Consider the following 19,586-nt stretch of genomic DNA (forward strand, 5'->3'; position numbering starts at 1 on the left):
CTGGTTTTGTAAAATAATGTTTTGCATATGTATACGTGCGTAGTGTTTGTATGTGTATTCACATATGTTGGGGGCACAGATGTGTGTGCAGGTACAGGGGTCTTCCTGGATTTTTCCACCAGTACATGGAGGCGGGATCTCTCACTGAGCCTGGGGCTCTTCGTTTTGGCTATCCAGCTTGATCCAGGAGTTCTGTCTCTGTCTCCCCAGCAGTGAGGTTACACCTAAGCCAGTTTGCCCACTGACTTCCTTAAGTGGGTTCTGGGAAGCTGATGCTCAAGGCATCATACCCGCTCATCCCTTCAACCCTGATTTTATGGAGAAAAAGAAGAACAATGTTAAAGCAGCTTTGCCGCTTCTTCCCCGTCTCTCTCCCTCCTGTCTCTTCCATGCTGAGGATGGAGCCTTCTGCGTGTTAAGCCACAGACCGACCCCCGTAGTTCCTCTCACATTTTAGTCTCGGTTTCACGATAGAGTGGGCAGGATGGGCAGTGGCGGGAGCTGGGCAGAGTGGAGCGGCCTGCCTCTGAGGAGCTCCGCTGTTGTGGTTCGCCAGAAAAGCTGCTGCTTCAAGTTAGCAGGAAACCTGATCATTAAGGGCTGCAGTTGATAGTGAACTTCACACAGGGCTTATGGGTAGGGAAGACAGGAGCGTGTGTGTTGTCCCTGTTGTTTAGGTTTGGCCCTTGATTGTGTGTGTAGCAGGTGGACAAGATTTCTGCCTGGTTAGTAAATTAGTGTCATCAAGTGCCTAGGTGATGACAGGGGATGCCCTGGTGGTCACAGATAGCAAGAAACCATGATTTCTGCTTCAGATGAAGCAACTAGCTGTTTGGATTTCGGCGTGTGCAAAGGAACTGTACTTATGAAGTGAATTAGTTCCACAGTGTTGTTTAGAGTTCGGCCTGCTCCCTCTCACCTGAACAGTGTGTGTGAGAGAAGTGGTCCTTGGTGTCTGAAAATCCCAAGATGGAAAAGCCTCGATTTGATGGCATACTATGGAGGAAATTCCAGTCGCCTTTTATTTGAAAAGAAAATTAGCACTGTCATGTGTTCCTTAGCATCCACCATTCCACGCTTAGCCCATATTTCTGTGTTTTAACCACACATAAATTATACTAGAAGCAGCTGTTTTCCTTCTGATGCAACAATGACTTCTTCCCCTAGCTTAAGAGAGGCTCCTTTGCATTTACTTAAGTTATTGCTAAAGAAAGGGTTAAAGCCACGTGGAACATAGAGAGATCCACAAAGCAATCGCCCTGGGGAGTCTTTGTTTACCAGTTCTCTGTGTTCCTGTGCTGCCGGTAAAATTTCTGATATAAAATGGATGGCTCAGTGCTTTGAGTTAGCCAGTCATATTGAAGCCAACCTTAAGTGCCTGCAAGCTAGACTAACATCAATTTTGCTTTACGATGTGAAGAGAAATGACAGGAGACCTTTGCTGAGTTCCCTCCCCCCAGTAATTCAGAGTAAAGTAAATGGGGTCCCGTTAGTCTCTGGTAATAACTAAATTATCCCCCTTCCCTGGTGACAGCTAAATTATCCCCCGCTAGGGGTTTCTGGGAATTTATAAGGCATTTCATTAATTGGAAATTCCATGCTGTAGCAGGAAAACAGATAATTTCTTTAGTAAACAGTTGCAGTAAAATGGGCATGAGCACAATGTGAAGCGAGGTATCTGAGGGCCAATTTCATGATCACAAGGAAGGTAAGGGTACAGACACCCTTTGTGCTAAGTTCCAGCTTCTGATAGAGCATTTTCATGTATTTTCCAGCTCTCTTCTTGCAAGGTTGTGTTATGTAACCTCCTGGTTAGGAGACCGGAATAAAATGGTCCACTCTGTCTTTGTGACTCTTTCTCATATGATCATGTGTTTTCTAGAATTGTTATACAGTTATTTTTCTACCAAATGTAATCTGTTTAAGGTAATTTTCAGGTGGCCCTGGAGCAGCTAAATTTAGTTGAGTCAATAATTAAACTGATGGGGATGGGGAGATGGCTTGGTGACTATGATGTTTGATGTGCAAGCCCGCAGACCTGAGCTTCATCTCCAGCACCCAAGCGAAGGTGGGGGAACATATGCACACCTGTAACCCCAGCATTAAGAGAAGGCAGAGATGGGTGGATTCCGGGGGCTTGCTGCAGCCAGTCTAGCCAAAAGGGTCAGCTGCAGGTTCAGAGGGAGACTGTACCTCCAGAAACTAAAATGGAGAGCAATAGAGAAAGACCCAAAATTGACCTCTGGACTCCATACATGGGCAGGTGCAGCCCCCAACAACAACAACAACACACACACACACACACACACACACACACAGAGAGAGAGAGAGAGAGAGAGAGGGAGAGAGAGAGAGAATGCTAGTAGTGATTAAACTGTGTAGACTAGCCAGATGAAATAACAGTACAGAACTAAGGAGATTTCCCTTTAAGAAAGCTAATATTTTACATGTAGAATAACTTTGGAAAGCTCTTGCAATGAAATTAACATCTGTAAAAGCCCATTTTTCTAAGGATTAGTGTTAGTTCTGTCAATGGTTTCTTGAGAATGTTTGCTAAAGTTCCTGCCCCCTCTATTATTTTGGCTGAATTTTATAAGGACGGAGTCGTCCAGAAGATGCCCTACATTTTTTTTCTTGCCTCTTGTGGCAGTAGCCAAGGCTTTCTGCTTTGTGTCCTGGTCTTTAAAGAGAATTAAGCAGCTTGCTAAAGTTAATTGATTCTTACATTAAGACTGAGCAGTAAATCAACTCTGCTTGAATTTTTTTCTAACATTTTATTGCTATGGCAACAATATCTCCAAAGCTACTATTAACTCTTTGAGGTTTATTTCCTCGGACCTAGGCAATGTGCGTTGGCTTTCTAATATCTCTTTTCTTTAGAGAGTGGAGTAATGTTTAGTAAAGTTAATATGTGCTCCAATAGCCCCCCACACACATGCTAAGTGCCTTGCTCTGCTGTCCTTATTTTATTCTAATTGGTTTGACAATATCATACATGCATAGAATCCATTCATACATGTCACATGCATCCCTCCACCCTCTTACCTTCCACTCCCACCACCCCTTTCTTCACACCCAGGGAGGTAGTGGTGTGGGTTGGTGGGGGGGGGGTCTGCTGGAAGACAGGAAGCCACTGCCTTGTGTGATACAGGACTGGGGAGTTACGTTTCTGTGACCAGCTCCACACTCATGTCCACATGAGTGGCCTTTATTAAACGGGGTGGGTCACCAAAGAGAAACAGCCTTTTTACGTATGTGTGACAGGATATTGCCATATAGCTCAGGGGGCTTTGAAATCATGATTTTCCCACATCTCCATCCCAAGTATGGGATTAGAAGTCAGTACTGTCATTCTGGTCATGAGCTTTCAGCAGACCAATCAACTTCAGGATAGTCATGTAACTCTAACCTTCAACACTGTTATAGGACATTTTATAGCCTCAAAAACAAAGCCCCACATGATCTGCAGATCCTCCCAACACTAAGCAGCTGCAAATCTGCTCTTTCTGTGGATTTCAAGCATTTACAATAAAGTTCAACCATTTATTTCTGTTCAAAGTAAGGATAGATAATCTAAAAAAACCCGATAATTTCTATTTTGGCCAGGCAGTGGTGTTGCATGCCTTTAATTCCAGCACTCGGGAGGCAGAGATAGGTGGATCTCTGTGCGTTCAAGGCCAACCTGGTCTACACAAGCTAGTTCCAGGACAGGCTCCAAAGCTACAGAGAAACCTTGTTTTAAAAAAACTACCAATAAAATAAAATAAAAACAATAATTTCTATTTTAAATTCTATTTTAAAGTAAGTACTATTTGAAATTCAAAGGTGGCCTAGCTGTGGATCCCAACCCTAAGGAATAAATCACTCCACACAGCTGAAATGTCGAAGTCTATGCACATATAAGCGCTAGGACCTATGGACCATGGGTAGAGCATGAACAGTGAAAACCTGGGTCTAGGTTTATACTCAGGGTCCAGGGCAGTGAAAAGGGAAGTGACGAAGGAATTTAAAAACTAAAATGTTGCTATGAATCTGCATTAGTTCCAGTTCCAAGAAATCCAGGGGAGTTGATCCAACATGACGTTAAACGATACCTTTATAAAATTTTCTTTTGTTTTTTGGTTTTGGTGGTTTGGGAAAATTAAAAAAGTACCCTAACAGAATTATTTTCTAAAGCTAGAGAAATTTCATAATTCTCTCAATAATGCAGTCACTATTGAATCACTCATAGCAAGAGAGAAGTGTTCCTTTAGTGAAGACTAAATTCCTACCGGACTTTAGACCAACCGTCTGGTTGTCTGAAGAACTGGACTATAACTCATAGTCATCTCCGTGTAAAGTGACTTTGTAAGTGAGCAGTGTTAATACTGCAGGCTGAAGATGCTCACAATGGAATACGATAGGTAAACCTTAACTATTAAAAATAGTTTGTAGGGGTTGGAGCATTGGCTCAGCAATTAAGTGCATGGACTGCTCTTCCATGCGACCCAGGTTTGATTCCCACCAACCACATGACTGATTCTAATACCAGCCACTCTCCAGTTGCAGGGGATCAGACATCCTCTTCTGGCCTCCAAGAGCATCAGGCACTCAATGGGTACATATATATACATGAAGTTAAAACACTCATAGACATAAACTAAAAATAAATAAATCTTAGAAAGTGGTCTTGAATATCACTAGAATATTAAAAACAAATTTAATTTTTAAGCTGTACATACTACAAGGTGGACCATTTCCACACAGAAAAGTGTGTGTGTGTGTGTGTGTGTGTGTGTGTGTGGAGAGAGAGACAGAGACAGAAAGACAGAGAGAGAGTACACAGAGAGACACAAAGAGAGACAGAGAGCAAGCCCGCGCGCGCGCGCACACACACACACACACACACACACACACACACACACACACATTGTATGTCACCAAGGAAGGGTTAGGATAAAACCTGAAGTCTGATTTGAATTTTGACAGGGTTTCGATCATTGGAAAACCAGCTTTTAGCGCCAAACAACTAAATTCATGACTAACTTCTGGGTGGTTTGAGTGAAACTTGTCTTCTGTAACAGGTTCACGTATTGGAACACTTGGTCCCCAGTTGGTGGCGCTGTTTGGAAGACTGTGGCACCTTTAGAAGGTAGAGCCTTGCTGGAGGCAGTAGCCACTGAAGATGTGCCCCGTACAGTGTCGCTTGGCTCTTGGAAACCTTGGCTCTTGGAGCTGTGAGGGAATGAAGAAATGAAAGACATGAAAAGTCGGAGTCCAGTAGGTCTGTGGGCTCTGATGGAGCCACACCTATTACTTCCACAAGGAAGATGTCAGTGGGTTCATTCTGTCAGCACAGGGGAGGGTTTAGCTAGTCTTGGTAGGGGGTCTCTGTCAGGTGGGTGAGCCATCTCTGGTTGTAAACGTCCAGAAGGAAGAAGCTGCAGTTGCTAGTTTTTGTTTACAAACTGGACAATCTTTTGTAAACACCGGTGCTTGGACCAGAGGAAGAAGGCTGTGCCAGTTTCGAGCCTGAGCCATGAGGGGAAAGAAAGTCTTTGCCAATTTCCCATGCGTCTCAGGCCCTGGTCCATGTTATGGCTATACCCATGTCACCAATGCATATTCACTCAGGACTCCTGCTCCTTACAGGGTGGGTTCTGAGACTCTATGGCTTTACTCCACTTCTTGTTTGTAAGTTGCTGTTGGTCATGGTATTTTATCACAGCAAGGAATAGAAACTGATATAAACTCCTAAAGGTGAAGCAGATAACAAATGTGTTCTTAAAACTAGGCACAGAATATTTATGAGTTGTATTTTGTTTTAAATTAATTATGAACCATTGACTAAAATGTGTCTCTTTGCCCAATGCAATTCACATCTGGAAGCTTTGATGGATTATTTAATTCCTAAATGTGATTAAAAATAGAGTTTAGGAACAAACGCTTGTGTTCCCTATGTTTAGCCTGCACAGTAATTTTGTAAGTGGCTTTAAGGGCATCCTAAAGGCTGTTACTATGGTAACATGGTCCTTAGCATGGCAGTAATAAGATGAAGATGGGTGGCTCTTGAATCTTGACTAGTGCTGTTCTTTCTCATCTTTCCGTGGCTCCACTGTCAGCTCCTTCCTCTAAGCTAACTCAGGGACAATTGTGAGGCTTTCTTCCTTGCACGTAAGTGCTGCCTTCACATGAAATCGTCCGGCTCATCCCTGTCAGATTTGCAGACCGACAGGCCTATTCTTCTCTCTCCCCTTGCTATTATACTTAAAGGAAGCATGAGCAGAAAAGACCCCTACATGCTTTGTGCTAAACGTGTTTCTAACTTGCCAGTATTTCAGACCCCTTTAAAAAAAGAGCACAGTGGGTTTTTAGATAAAAAAAAATGACCAATTGGTCAGGGATAATTTTTAAGTAGTTTGTTAGGTACTCTTCATTTATGACCATCTTCTAAACTTGTTTATATTTCTTAATGCACTGAAACAATACGCTTGTCTGTGTCCAGCCCTTGCATTCCCCAAATAGCACATACAATAACTATATGCACACAGAGACAGCCTGTGTCCTCGGGATTCACATCTGTGGCTTCAAATAAACCGGCAGATTGTTCGCTCTGGTTCTTTTAATGCCCCATTCCTCTCATATTATGTGTTTCCTTCTACATTCCTAAATATATTTGTCATAATCTAATACTGGTTTTAAAGTGTTAGAATATATTAAATATTAAAGATAGGCTAACTCCATTATTTCAGTTTTAGTCTGTTTTTATTGATTAGTATGTTTTCTCCTTGTCTTATAATTTAGATACTAGACTTACTTTATGTTGAATTTTATGCTGGGAGTGGTAGGTTTTTAAAACTCCTTTAAGAGGTGCAGGCCTTTGCTCAGCTCTCTGTCTGGCTCTGTATTCTTCCTACTAAGGCGCTCTGCAGGCAGAGTCTCTAGTGACTACTCCACACATTCCACAGGAGGAATGTGTTTTGTGGACATGTGAACACTTCCTATGAGTTCTGGGACTTATTTGAGCTCCCCAGTAAATGGCCTTCCTGCTCAGGTGACTCTGTGCCCCAGCCTGGGAATTTCACCTCCTGCACGCACAGTGGACATCCAGTCAGTTACTCCCAGGGAGCTTACACAGTTTCCAACGTTCTTTCCCCAATTTTGTCTTCCTCAGGGTGATGCTTCACAAATCCTAGCTGCCCTGACCTCCCTGAACCTGTTCCTTCAATCCTCAAATCCACCCAGGCAGTAAGACTGCTCCCCTCCCCTCGTCTACATCCCCATGGCCCTTCTTTCTGCTCTCCATCTCCTCTCCCTCCAGTCTCCTTTCTTTCTCTCTCCTTTCTCCTCTCCATTATTTACTTCTGACAAGGTTTCACTCTCTTGCCCAGGTTGGCCTTGAATTCCTGAGAAAAGGCAATTCCCCTGCCATAGCCTCTTGAGAAGCTACAGAGCATTCGACTCTTTCCTCCTTATCTGCCCTTAAGTAGAAAGCTGGAGTGCTTTTCCTCTCAAATATCATGTTCCTACTTTGCCTGTTGTCCAGTGTCTAACAACAACAGGTTTCACATATTTTGCCTGATTTTCTAGTTACTTCCCATGGCTAGCTGGTTTCCTGAATTTTCCCTTCACGGGCAGATGTAACAGTACAGGGACACTAATCTGATCCTGATGCCTCTAAGGAACTCAATATCCCCAAATACACTAAACTAGAGGGCTTTTTTTTTTTTTTTTTACTCAACTAGAGGTTTTTTTTTTTTTTTTTTTTTTTTTTTTTTTTTTTTTTTTTTTGACAAGGTTTCTCTGTATAACAGCCCTGGCTGTCCTGGAACTAACTTTGTAGACCAGGCTGGCCTCGAACTCACAGAGATCCGCCTGCTTCTGCCTCCTGAGTGCTGGGATTAAAGGCATGCACCACCGCTGCCCAACTAGCACTATTATTTTAAGACTATCCTCAACATACTAGTTCAATAAGAAGCACGTGTCTAACACCTGTACTGGGGACTGCCACCTCCTCAACTAACGGAGCCAAGTAGCCATGAACTAAAACTTTGAAACCCTGATTCAAAGTAAAGATTTCTCTTTGTAGGTTATTTATGTTGGTATTTGTCACAGGGATGGAGTTCTGATTAACAGGAGAAATGGAATTTGCAGGTCTAGCACTCGAATGTGCCTGATCTCATCTTAGCAGCAGTAATGTCCTTTCTGACTTATCTACAGCCTGCATGTGCTTGACCTTTGAGTGGCAGGGGCCACGAGAAGGGGCGGAACGCATTTGTTTGCACTGTTCCTCCTGAGCGTTGTTAAGGAGGTCCTGGCCAAAGCAGCAGCAGATGAAAGAGAACTAGAAAGCAAACCATTGGAAGGAAGAACTAGTGTATCCGAGTTTGCCATGATCTTGCACAGAGAGAAGGGGAATGAGTGACAGAAAGTGTATGGAAGTGACAAGTGACACGTAGGAAGGTTGCAGTTTGCTTTCTGTTGCGGTGATAAAGATCACATGCAGGTTTTTGTCAACTTGACCCACATCTAGCTAGACTCATCTGAGAAGAGGGAATCTCAAACTGAGAAGATGTCTCCATAGACCTGGCTTGTAAGCAAGTCTGTGGGGGGTAGTGTATTGATTAATGATTGATGTAGGAGGGTCCAGCCCACAGTGATGGAGTTTGACCTGGGAGCTATAAGATGAATTAAACCCCTTTATTCTCAAATTTCTTTTGGTCATGACATTTTATCAGAGCAATAGAAACCCTATGGGAGACTGACCATAGGGAAGAAAGACCATCATGGGGGAAAGTCAGAGCAGGAACCTGGAGACAAGATCTAAAGAAGGAACCAGAGAGGAGTGGTCTCTTGAGGCGAGAACCCACAAAAGTCTAAAACCCAGTTTATTAAGGGGTGCAATGAAAAGACAAACTTATAGATACAGAACAAATCAGATGCCTCCACTGATCCAGCTGCCTTTGCCCAGCAGTCCTGGACAAAGAGCACCAAGAGCACCAATGGGCTATCTCTCTGCCTGCTCTGCCCCAATCACTCAAGAGAGCCTGAGATAAAGAGAGCATGTGACCCTCTCCCTAAGCTGTGAGATAGGCAGACAAGACCACACTCTAGGGCTTGCTGCCCTAAAAGTCATTGGCTAAACAGATTGAAATCCCACCACAGTCTCTTTTTGGTTTTGCATCCTTTTTAAACCACACGAATTCATTATGTTTGGATACAAGACAGAAAATGCACAGATCATTAATCATGAAGATGCCCCACAGATTTGCCAACGGGCCAACAGATTGAGGCGATTCCTCATCTGAGACTCACTCTTCTTAGGTGATTTTAGCTTCAGTTAAGTTGATAAAAAGCTAACCAGCCGGGGCTGGAGAGATGGCTCAATGTTAAGAGCTTTGGCTGCTTTTCCAAAGTTCCTGAGTTCAATTCCCAGAAACCACATGTGCTCACAACCATCTGTAATGAGGTCTGGTGCCCTCTTCTGGCCTGCAGGGATACACGAACACTGAATACATAATAAATAAATAAATCTTTAAAAAAAAGCTAACCAGCGCCATCAATGGGTATAATCCTTCATGATAGTTCGAGATGAGTATGTTTTGTTTTTGTTTTGTTTGTTTGTTTTGTCTTTTTGAGACAGAGACTCATTACGTAGCCCTAGCCCGGATCTTGCTAAGTAGACCAATTTGGCCTCAAATGACAGAGATCCACCTGTCTCTGCTTTTCGAGTGCTGGGATTAAAGGTGTTCCTGGCTGACTCACAATCTTCTGACTTCACAGTGAAAGTGATACACACTGACCAGAAAGCACACTTCAAAGCTGAAGTCTCTTTTCCCAAGCTATGATCCCCAGTGTCAGCTCCTGGAGTGACATTCTACCCGGCTAAGACACTGGGGGCCAGGTATAGGCAATGTGTTTATGATGTTTTTGTCATATAGCATCCATCAGTTTAAGTGGGAGGGCACCTGTATGCAAGAGTCAGTTGTTGGATTGGGGAGACAGCTCAGTTGATGGAGTGCTTGTCTTGTAGTGCAATGCCTGCCTCCAGATCTTCAGGACCCACATAGGAATCTCTGTGTGGTGGCATCTACCTGCAATCTCAGTGATGCAGAGGGACAGGAGGTGGATCCAGGTAAATCCCTGAAAGCTCAAAGGCCAACCTGGTCTACATAGCCAAGCTCTAGGCCAAAGAGAGAGAGACCCTGTCTCCAGGGATTAAAAAAGTGGGGGAGTAGAAAGCACCTGGGAACTGACACCCAAGGTTGGTTTCTGACCCCCAAGGCTGTTCTCTACATCCATATGTATGGCATGCATGTACCTACCCACATACACACAACACACATATGAAAGACAGCCATTGCTTTTATACATTAGTGACAAACAATTAGAAGTAAAGCAGAAAATTAGCAGTTATAATAATATCTATAAACATGGAATTCTTACTAAACAAAGTCTGTTTAAGACTTACTGCTGGACACTATAAAATTCTGAGAAAAATTAAAGACAACTTAAATGAATAGAGAAATATGTTCATATATTAGGAAACAGCTTAAGATGAGAATTTTCTCCATAATCATCAGTGTATTAAAGGTAATACCAGTCAAGATTTTAATAATAGAAACTGATGAAAAGATTCTAAAATTTATTGGAAAGTACAAAATACCTAGAACACCCAAAACAGTTTTGAAAGAAACCAGAGTTGGAAGACTTAAGATCCCTGATTTTAAGGCTCACTATAAAGCTACAGCAACCAAGAGAATGCAGTATTGACATAAGAATAAACACACGGAACAATACAGCCAAGATAGACTTGTGTTTATGTAGCCAATTGATTTTTTTCTTACAAAAGCATAGAAACTCAGTGGGAATAATCAAATGGTTCTGAGCAACTGAATACTCATATCTAAAAAGTAATTGACCTTTTCTTTCCTTTTGCAGAAATGAAATGGGAATGCGTCAGGGTCCTGAGCATAAATCTAGTGCTACCAATTTCTGCATGCAAAAAAAGGAGAAAATTCTTGCCATCTTTAATTAGTCAAAAAGATTATGTGTGTGAATATGCCAGGTGTGTGTGTGTGTGTGTGTGTGTGTGTGTGTGTACAGTGTTGTACATTCATCTATGTGAATGCTGGTGTCATTGTGCCACAGTGTGTGTAGGTCCGAGGACAATTTTGGGTGTCAGTTCTACCTTCCACCTTATTACAGACAGGACAGCTTTGCTGTTGTCTGTAATGTTGTCTGCTGTATGTGCCAGTCTGTCTGACCTGTGAGCTTTCGGGGACTCTTCTGCCTTTGCCTCAGTTCCCTGTAGAAACACCAAGATTACTGATGCTTGTACCACACCTCCCAGCTTTTACCTTAGCCTGGGGATTCAAACTCAGGTCCACAGTTTAGATAAGGCACTCGAGCAGTTTTGCCCATTAAGCCAACTCCTTAGCCCATAGTTTCTTTAACCGAACACAAAGGACTTTAATCACAAAAGGAAAAGAAGAAATAAATTGGATGCCACCCATATTGAAATCTTTCCAGAAGTCTTCATGAATAATATGAAAAGCAAGAGCTGACAAGTATTTTCTGTACACAAAAATGATAGATAGACTTGTATTCAAACATAATGGATCTATGTGATCTAATATGGATGCAAAACCAAAATGGAAGTTTGGGATAAGTGGATTGAGAACGTGAGAACCTCCTTAATAAAATGTAGGGAAGGAGAGTTGTCCTGTTGTGTTGATCGTCAGGGAAATCCAAACGAGGCAGCAGCAGCAGCTACCACACATTCACTAGACCAGATAAATGTCTCCTGTTGACTCCTGGAGAATACAGTTCAAATGAAAGCTGGCGAAGCTAACTTCGGAATGCATTTGACAGTTACTTATGAATTTAAATATATGTGCCATATGACTTTCTCATTTCAATTTTAGATATTTACCCAAGGGAAGTGAAAACCTGTCTCCTCACAAACCCGTGTAAATAAAGATGAGTAGTAGATTTAGTCATAATTTTCTCAACTGAAAAATAAAAACCAATATATGGTAACCTTTGAGTGCCTCTTCTAGATGTTCGGCAGGCAGTCTCCAGCCATCAGCGTCTTCTGCCTCAGTTGTAGTGAGTTATCCCCCAAAGAGGTCCTGGCCTTTCCAGGGCAGCCCCACTTCTCTTAAAGGAGAAGGGTGGGGTGTGAAGACCCAGCCTTCATGGTTACATGCATGGCATTATGATGGGCAATGCACTGCAAACTGGTGGCTTCCTCTGCACTTAGTTTTACGCCCCTTCTTCCCAGCTGTTATACTTCTAAAATAAACACTGTCTCAACTCCCCTGGACTGTTACAGAGAGTCATTTACAGACAGGATCCTATACAGACTCGGACACTTTCCATGAGCATCAGGATATTGGCTTCCGTTCTTCCAGTCCAGGACAACTAATTGCTCATGGGCCATACTAACTGAAAAGCTAGTTAGGGTTGTATTCTTTTAGTTAAAAAAAAAACTTGATTACTTAGTGTGTGTGTGTGTGTGTGTGTGTGTGTGTGTGTGTGTACATGCTGTGGCACACATATGAAGTCTGAGAACAACTTATCTCTTCTCTCCTTCCACTATGTGGGTCCTAGATATTGAACTCAAGTCATTAGGCTTTGCAGCAACAGTCTCTTACCATTTAAGCCAGCTCACTGGCCCCATGCATGTTCTGAACAGTAATCCAAGTGGGGAAGAGAGGTTATATACAGGAACAGTTATGATGTTTTTGGGGTTGTATATTTTGCAGTATCCCAGATAATCTTATTTCCATCTTACTGCTTATATATAAGACCAGAAGTGCCCCCATAGGGTTTCACTAGAAAGATATTATGAGTATTCCTCGTGGCAACACATAAAGGCTAGGATCACCACTGTATCCCTACCTCCCCTTTGGTTCTGGAGAACAACAACAACAAAAAATCCTCGCCTTCATTATGGAATAAACAGAGTACAGTGCACTGTTATTTACTGACTCTCAGGCCCCTGAGTGTGCTGGGTAGACTATCATTGACTATGTAACAATTGTGTGTTATTTAGGAGATTGTTCCTTGTAGGCTAGCTCAGAGAAGCCTTGTAATTTACACAACACTAGACGTCACATGATTGATAGGGGCCTCTGGTTAAAGCCCTAACTGATACTGCTGGATGTTTTCTGTATCTGCTGAACTGTTCTGTTCTCTTATTTCTATGTGTGTGACTTAAATGGCAGCAAAGTGTGTCTTTCCTGTTCAGAGCCAAGAAAAAAATGTCTCATTGGTGGTAAATAAGTACTGCTAACACCATGGCACAGTGTCTCCACGCAGGCTCTGGAGATGAGGGAGACAGTTCAAACAGCAGCTGCCAAACTTTAATTCACAAGGAAAAGCCGACCGTTTGATAGAATGTAAGTTCCCTGGCCTCAGTTCCAGAGACTGACTTTGGTAGTTATGGGAGAGGTTCTATTGTCGATTAACCAGATTCATTAGCCTACAGTTCGTTGTTTGGAGTACATAAACAATAAGGCTCCTTTGTGTTCCACGTCTGTGAACCAATGGTCCATTCTACACCACTTCCGTACCCTCATCTTCCTCCCACCGTCTGTACACTGACCTGACACGCTACAAGTACACACACATTTAAGAGACTAAGTGGTTAGCAGCCAGTCACCCTGTTCTCCTCCGCTGTGGAATTGTTTGTTAATATTTTCTTTCTTTCTTTTGTTGTTTTTGTTTTGCTTTTCAAGACAAGGTTTCTATGTGTAGCTTTGGAGCCTGTCCTGGCACACACTTAGCGGACCAGGCTGGCCTCAAACTCACAGAGATCTGTCTGCCTCTGCCTCCTGAGTTCTGGGATCAAAGGTATGCTTCCTGTTAAAATTTTTTATGAATCCTTCCAAAGATAGTCTATGCATTTGCAAAGGAAAGTGCAAGTATATATATATTATTTTCTACACACACACACACACACACACACACACACACGCACACAGTTTTGCCCCTAAGTTTCCCCCACTTTAGCCTTTTATTTGGTATAGGTTGGCAGTCTTGTATCAGTACACAGACACTGACCGCATCTTCACAATATACTGTACAGCATCCCATGGTATTTATAGGCTAAATTTTATTCAGCCTTTTAATTTATTTTTTGAGGCAAGGTATTACTATGTAGCCCAGGCTAGCCTCCAACTGGTCCTCAGTCTCTCTAAAGATAGGGTTACAGGTGTGTGCCACCACACTGAGGTTTATTTCTAAGTGTTGCTGGTGCAGAGACTATGGGCCTGGAGGGCCTCCTGCTCATCTCACACCTATGTCCTTCCCTCTGTAGATAAATCCCTAAAGCAGAATCAGGTAAAAGTTGACACGTGTTCTTATTTTGAAAGATACTGCCAAATTCCCCCACAGAGACTATAAAACTTGGATTTGTATTCATCTGATGATTGGGAAATGCTTGTAGGTTATCTCCCGCCAGCAGGTCTACTGCCTTTATTTCCCTGTGGTCTCTCTTCTTACAGTTGGATACAGTCTTTTCTTAACAATCTATACAAGGTCAATCGAGTCTCAGCCCCAGATGCACTGTCAATAACCTTAAGGTGGGCATCACCTTCTCTCTCCCTCCACCCCCCAAAAGTTTATTAACCCTGGTGTGGGACCGGGCTTTGTTACTTGCTGTGTGACCTTGGTCCACAAAGCATGACTATGCTGCACAGTTTGGCTTATGAACATAGTTAAAATCAGGGAAGGACTTGGACACAGAACACAGATCTCTGCAGGGAATTCTCACCTAGGCGCCAAGGCCCAGACCAGCGACCAAACAAACACCAGGGTCAGTAAAAACGTTACCGGGAGGAAGCTGGGCCTGGCTCCTTAACGCTCTGATTCTTCTCTTTGAGAGAGCTGCAACCAAGAAATAAAATCTAGAAAGGAGGGAGCCACTTTCTGATTGAGTCCCGCCCTCTCTGCTGCTCTTGTGCCTCCTGGTGCCCTCTTCCCCTCCCTGGCAGGGACGGACGTGAGGCCTTGACAGTCACAGTCTGGTCCTGTGGCCCTGAGCGCAAGGAGGCGGAGGGTGGGTCCGCGGTCACGTGACCCAGCCAGCTGTTAGCAGGGGGTTGGAGAGCCTGGAGTCTGGAGATCGGGAAGCGCCGCCGTCGCCTGCTCTACTGCCGCTGCAGCCCTCGATGCAGACGCAGTAACTCGCCCGCCGCAGCGCCCCCAACTCTGCAGTCTCAGCATCAGCACCAGGACCCGACCGGAGCCAGCAGCTTAGCAGGTGAGCCGCAGGCCACGCAGGGAGCGCGGGGCGCAGGTAACTGCTCTTCCCCTGGGCAGTCACCACATTTCCCATTGCCGTTCTAATGTCCGTGCCTCCCCTCATTGCGGGCCGGGGGAGGGGACAGCAGATGAGAGGTGGCCTGGGTCGAGCGTGACTGTGACTCAAGACCAAGGACTGCGGGGACGAAGCTACTGCAGCCTGGTCAGAACCTGCTTCTGCTCTCCACCCCGCATCCTTCCTGCACCTGCCTTTTAGTCTTACAAACCCGGGGCTGATTTTCCTGGGCGTCGAGTTGTAATGCCCAGTGAAGTGTCTCTGTGCTACGCCAGGCGGCTTCTGGGCTTTCGGGCTCGCGGGCGAGGCTAGCCCAGAGAGCCTGTCTCCTTCCCGGAGTAATGCACCTGCGGCGCCTCATGGGGCTGCTGGCCTGGGCCGCCCCAGCAGAGTCTGCGGACGCCTCCAAAGGCCAATGCACTGGATGGGACCTGACACTGCTTGGCCCAGGTCTCACCCCTGCATTGGAATTGGGGTGGGGTCATGCATGGCAGGTGTCTAGATCCTTGCTAGTAGTTGACTTCAGTTTATCTTTACGTCCTCGCTTTGTTATTTCTGTCCCGGCATAATTATTTACCCACCACCGTGAGGTCTACAGGGCAAAAGGGATGCTTGGATTTTAGAAAATTGGTTAGAATTTAGGAATGAAAATGTCGCTCACACCCATTTGTATTTAAGGCAACTTACTATTTTCTGTCTCCCAAGCTGATCTAGGTTCCGTTAAATAGTATGGTTTTTCTGTGTAATTATAGCTTGTGCCTCATCCTGGTCGTGTGTGTGTGTGTGTGTGTGTGTTGTGCTGTGCTGTACTGTGCTTCACGCCTGCCTAAAAGATGCATCACTTGCTGAGGAAACCTATGCTAATTCAAAATGGCAGCATGAAAAATCAGGCCAGGCGGAACCCGAGCAGACCACAGCCAACTGCAGCTGCCCCCTAACTTGAGCTGCGGAGATAATCAGCAGCAGGAGAGGCTCTTCTGGGTATAGGCCAGGAGTGTTCTTAGGGCTGCTTAAGTGAGCTGAGAGCGAGCTGCAGTGACGGGGAGCAAGCAGGAAGTTTGGGGAGCTGCAGCTGTTTTCCCTAACTTGTCAAAAGCTAATACAAACCTAACTGAAACTCTAATTTGATCTGATTTTCTTTAGGCTTATTTAAAGTCCACTGTACAGCTCACCACTGTGCTCGGCTTGCACACTTTGTACCTACAAGTGGCTCTTATAAAGGACAGTGTACAGTGTAAATATCCTCGGAGAACAGTGCACGAAATGCACACAGTGCGTTTCTCTGGGAGGCTGACTTAGCCTGACAGTACCCAGGCACTAGGGTTGCAAATTCTTGAAAGGTGACTCATTTCAGGATTTCCCCCCCCACCCCCCATAAAGCAGCTTTTCTTTCCCTTTTCGCTGCAGGGCTGCCAGCCATCTTGTCTTTTAGGAAAGAGGAAGTGTGCGGGGAAGCAGGTGCCTTGGGGATAATGAACAGAGAGGAAGATGATCCCTGAGGGTTAGTGGCTGCAGAGCTGGAGGGACTGAGCAAGCTCACTCTGGGCTGCAGAGCAGGCTGAAATGCAGGCTGAATGGACAGCTGAGCTCATGCCTATGGCTGCAGCTGACTGTGCGGACTCAAGCCAGGTCTTGCTGCTTTCCTGCTCAGAGCTCCACATGCCTCATTTCAAAGTCTGAACATTCGAGCAAAGGGAAGCAAATGGTAACAAATTAAAAGCTCTGGGTTTTAAGCGGTTATGCCTCCCCCTCCCCACAGTCCTTATGCAGGCTAACCAATCCATTTAACTTCATGAAGGTGTCCAGCTTCTGCTCAGCCACCTTTTCTAGTGATGACGCTGCATCTCTATGTAATAACCACAGCTTTAGTTGTGACAGAATCTTTGAGGTGGGAAATCCATCCTTTGAGAAACTGGTAGCTTGTCTTGTATTGGTGGGCAACTCTCAGATGAATTTATTTTGCAGAGAAACAGAAGTGGGCTAGGCATCTACTTTTATGTAAAAATACATCACAAGCCTGTTCTGAAGGCCGGTTTTTCTGTAGCTGGAATTTTCTGAGTTGTGAGCCAGTGACTCTAGGTCACTGAGAGCAGAACTGAGGCTTCTGCACCGGCTAGCGCACCGAAGGGCTTTGAGGAGATGTTCGGCTGCTCTGTTTTCACAGTCAGTTGTCACGGAGACGAGATTAGCAGGAGCTGGAGAGTGGAGTTGAGACACAGCGGTGGGGTAGGCAGGAGCCAGGTATGGGCATGTGTCATGCAGCTGTGACATGTGCCACCTAAAACTGTCGCTTGCATCAGGACGTGAGTGGGAAGACATGTCGAATAAACTGAAAATAACAAGTTTTTAAAATGTGTAGCCTTAAACCAGGGAACGTTCTAATCCTAGCATTCAGGAAGCAGGTGGATCTCTATGAATTTGAGGCCAGCCTGGTCTACATATTGAGCTCCAGGACAGCCAGGGCTGCATGTTGAGACTGGGTCTCAAAACAAACAAAAAGAAACAAACAAGCATTAACCTAAAAACAGAAGCAAAAGCCCAACTTGGGAATGTAGTTCTGTAGCAGAGCCCTTCCTTAGCCAGACACACACGGGGTTCGCGTTGTTGGAAAACAGTGAGTGAGCAAATTTGAGTTAAAAAAACAACTCATGGAACTTCTAGTTCCATGCTATCTGGTATATGATGGACATTGGCTTTGTGCCTTGTAAGCCTTTGAAACCTAACCAGTGTGGGAGATGTGTGAGTGCAAAATTTGCACTGGATCTAAAAAATTGATGTGGAAAATGTAAAATTTGTCATTAGTAATTTTTATATTGATAGGATATTGATGTAGTATGAATATATATATATATATATATATATATATATATATATATATATAGTTACCTTTTAAATGTGGTTGCTGGACAGTATTAAACTTGTACACATGCCTCATATCTGTCTTATATTGCTGGGCAGTGTTGGGTCTGGGTCATTATTAGGAAGTGGAGATTGCCAAGAGGCTCCTGATACTACTTGTAACACTGGGTGTAAAGAGACAGGAAGACCAAACAGATTAAGTGACTGATAACACTGGATGGGAGGGAAATATGTGGTGGGCATGAACAACCCTATTAGGAGATTCATCTCTCTCTGTGTGTGTTTTTCTGGTGTTAGTTTCATTTCTGTTGTGATAAAAAATAACCCGATGAGAAGCAACTTAAGGAAGAAATGGCGTGGGGAGGTCAAAACAGCACAGCCCTGAAACTGGTCTTATCCACACTCCAAAGTGAAGAGAAATAGATGCATATGCTTGCTTGCTTGCTTGCTTGCTTGCTTGCTTGCTTGCTTGTTTGTGCTCAGCCTGATTTTGTCACCCTTAGGCAACTCTAGAACCCTTGTCTAGAGAATAGTGCCACCTACACTGGGCTGGGTCTTCTCACATCAATTAATTTAATTAAGACACTACCCCACAGATCTGCCAGTAGTCCAACCCAGTTCCTCACTGAGACTCTTTCCCCAGGTGATCCATCAAGTTGACAAATCCAGCTATCCACCCCAAATTATCACTGAGCTATTGTCCAACCCCAGGAGACCTTTGGAAGCAGTCTAAGGAGACTGCGCAATGACCTTTCACTTGGAACCCCTGGAGTGGGTGCTGGCAGATATTACAGTGGTTCGCAGGGATGGACTGTTAATGCTCCTATCTGGTGCTCAGTCTACCCTGCCCATCCCCATATGGCTGTGTTCCCAGGTCCGCATGAACAGAATGCAGCCCAGTGAAGAGAGGGACCTGGACTGCAAGTTGGGTGTCCCTGGGTCCTAGTGCTTGTTCTATTCTAACTAGCTGTATGTCCTTGAACAAGTCACTCATTTCTTGTTTTGTCTCCTTTGGGGAAAAAAGTGAGAATGTATCAGTTTCACATGGACCACTCTTACTAATTGCATGATGTCTCATTCTTGTTCTTGCTGCATTCAAGGCTGTCTGGGTAGAAGTCGGTTGTCTGTTACACAGACTGAACAGAAGGCCTAAGCATTCTTGCAATCTGCCATCTTGCCCTTTCTCTGTACCTGGTGCCTTCTTGACTCTTTTCTGTTCTTTTGTCCCACATTGAACAGCATCTGAAACACTCTTTGCCTTGGTTTCCAACAGACTTCATCACCGTGGATGGCTACATTCCAGGCTACATTTCTGTTCTCGTCTGTGCCAGTGTCAAGCCATCTTAATCCCGAAACTTGGGAATATGTTTTAATATCATGTAGGGCTAGACCTGCTTCATTAGTTTTCTCTTTTGAGACT

At 44.3% G+C, this 19,586-nt stretch overlaps 1 protein-coding gene across 1 annotated transcript in view; it reads left to right on the forward strand.

Annotated features, from left to right (window-relative positions):
• The first annotated feature begins 15,130 nt into the window (after positions 1 to 15,130).
• Scrn1 (secernin 1) overlaps positions 15,131 to 19,586 on the forward strand; it is a 59,419-nt gene continuing 54,963 nt past the window's right edge. Inside the window, exon 1 of the mRNA XM_038320006.1 lies at positions 15,131 to 15,250. The gene's annotated coding sequence lies outside the window, so the exon portion shown is untranslated. The remainder of the gene's footprint in view (positions 15,251 to 19,586) is intronic.

This window comes from Arvicola amphibius, chromosome 2 (genome assembly GCF_903992535.2).
Source record: "Arvicola amphibius chromosome 2, mArvAmp1.2, whole genome shotgun sequence".
Taxonomy (NCBI): Eukaryota; Metazoa; Chordata; class Mammalia; order Rodentia; family Cricetidae; genus Arvicola; species Arvicola amphibius.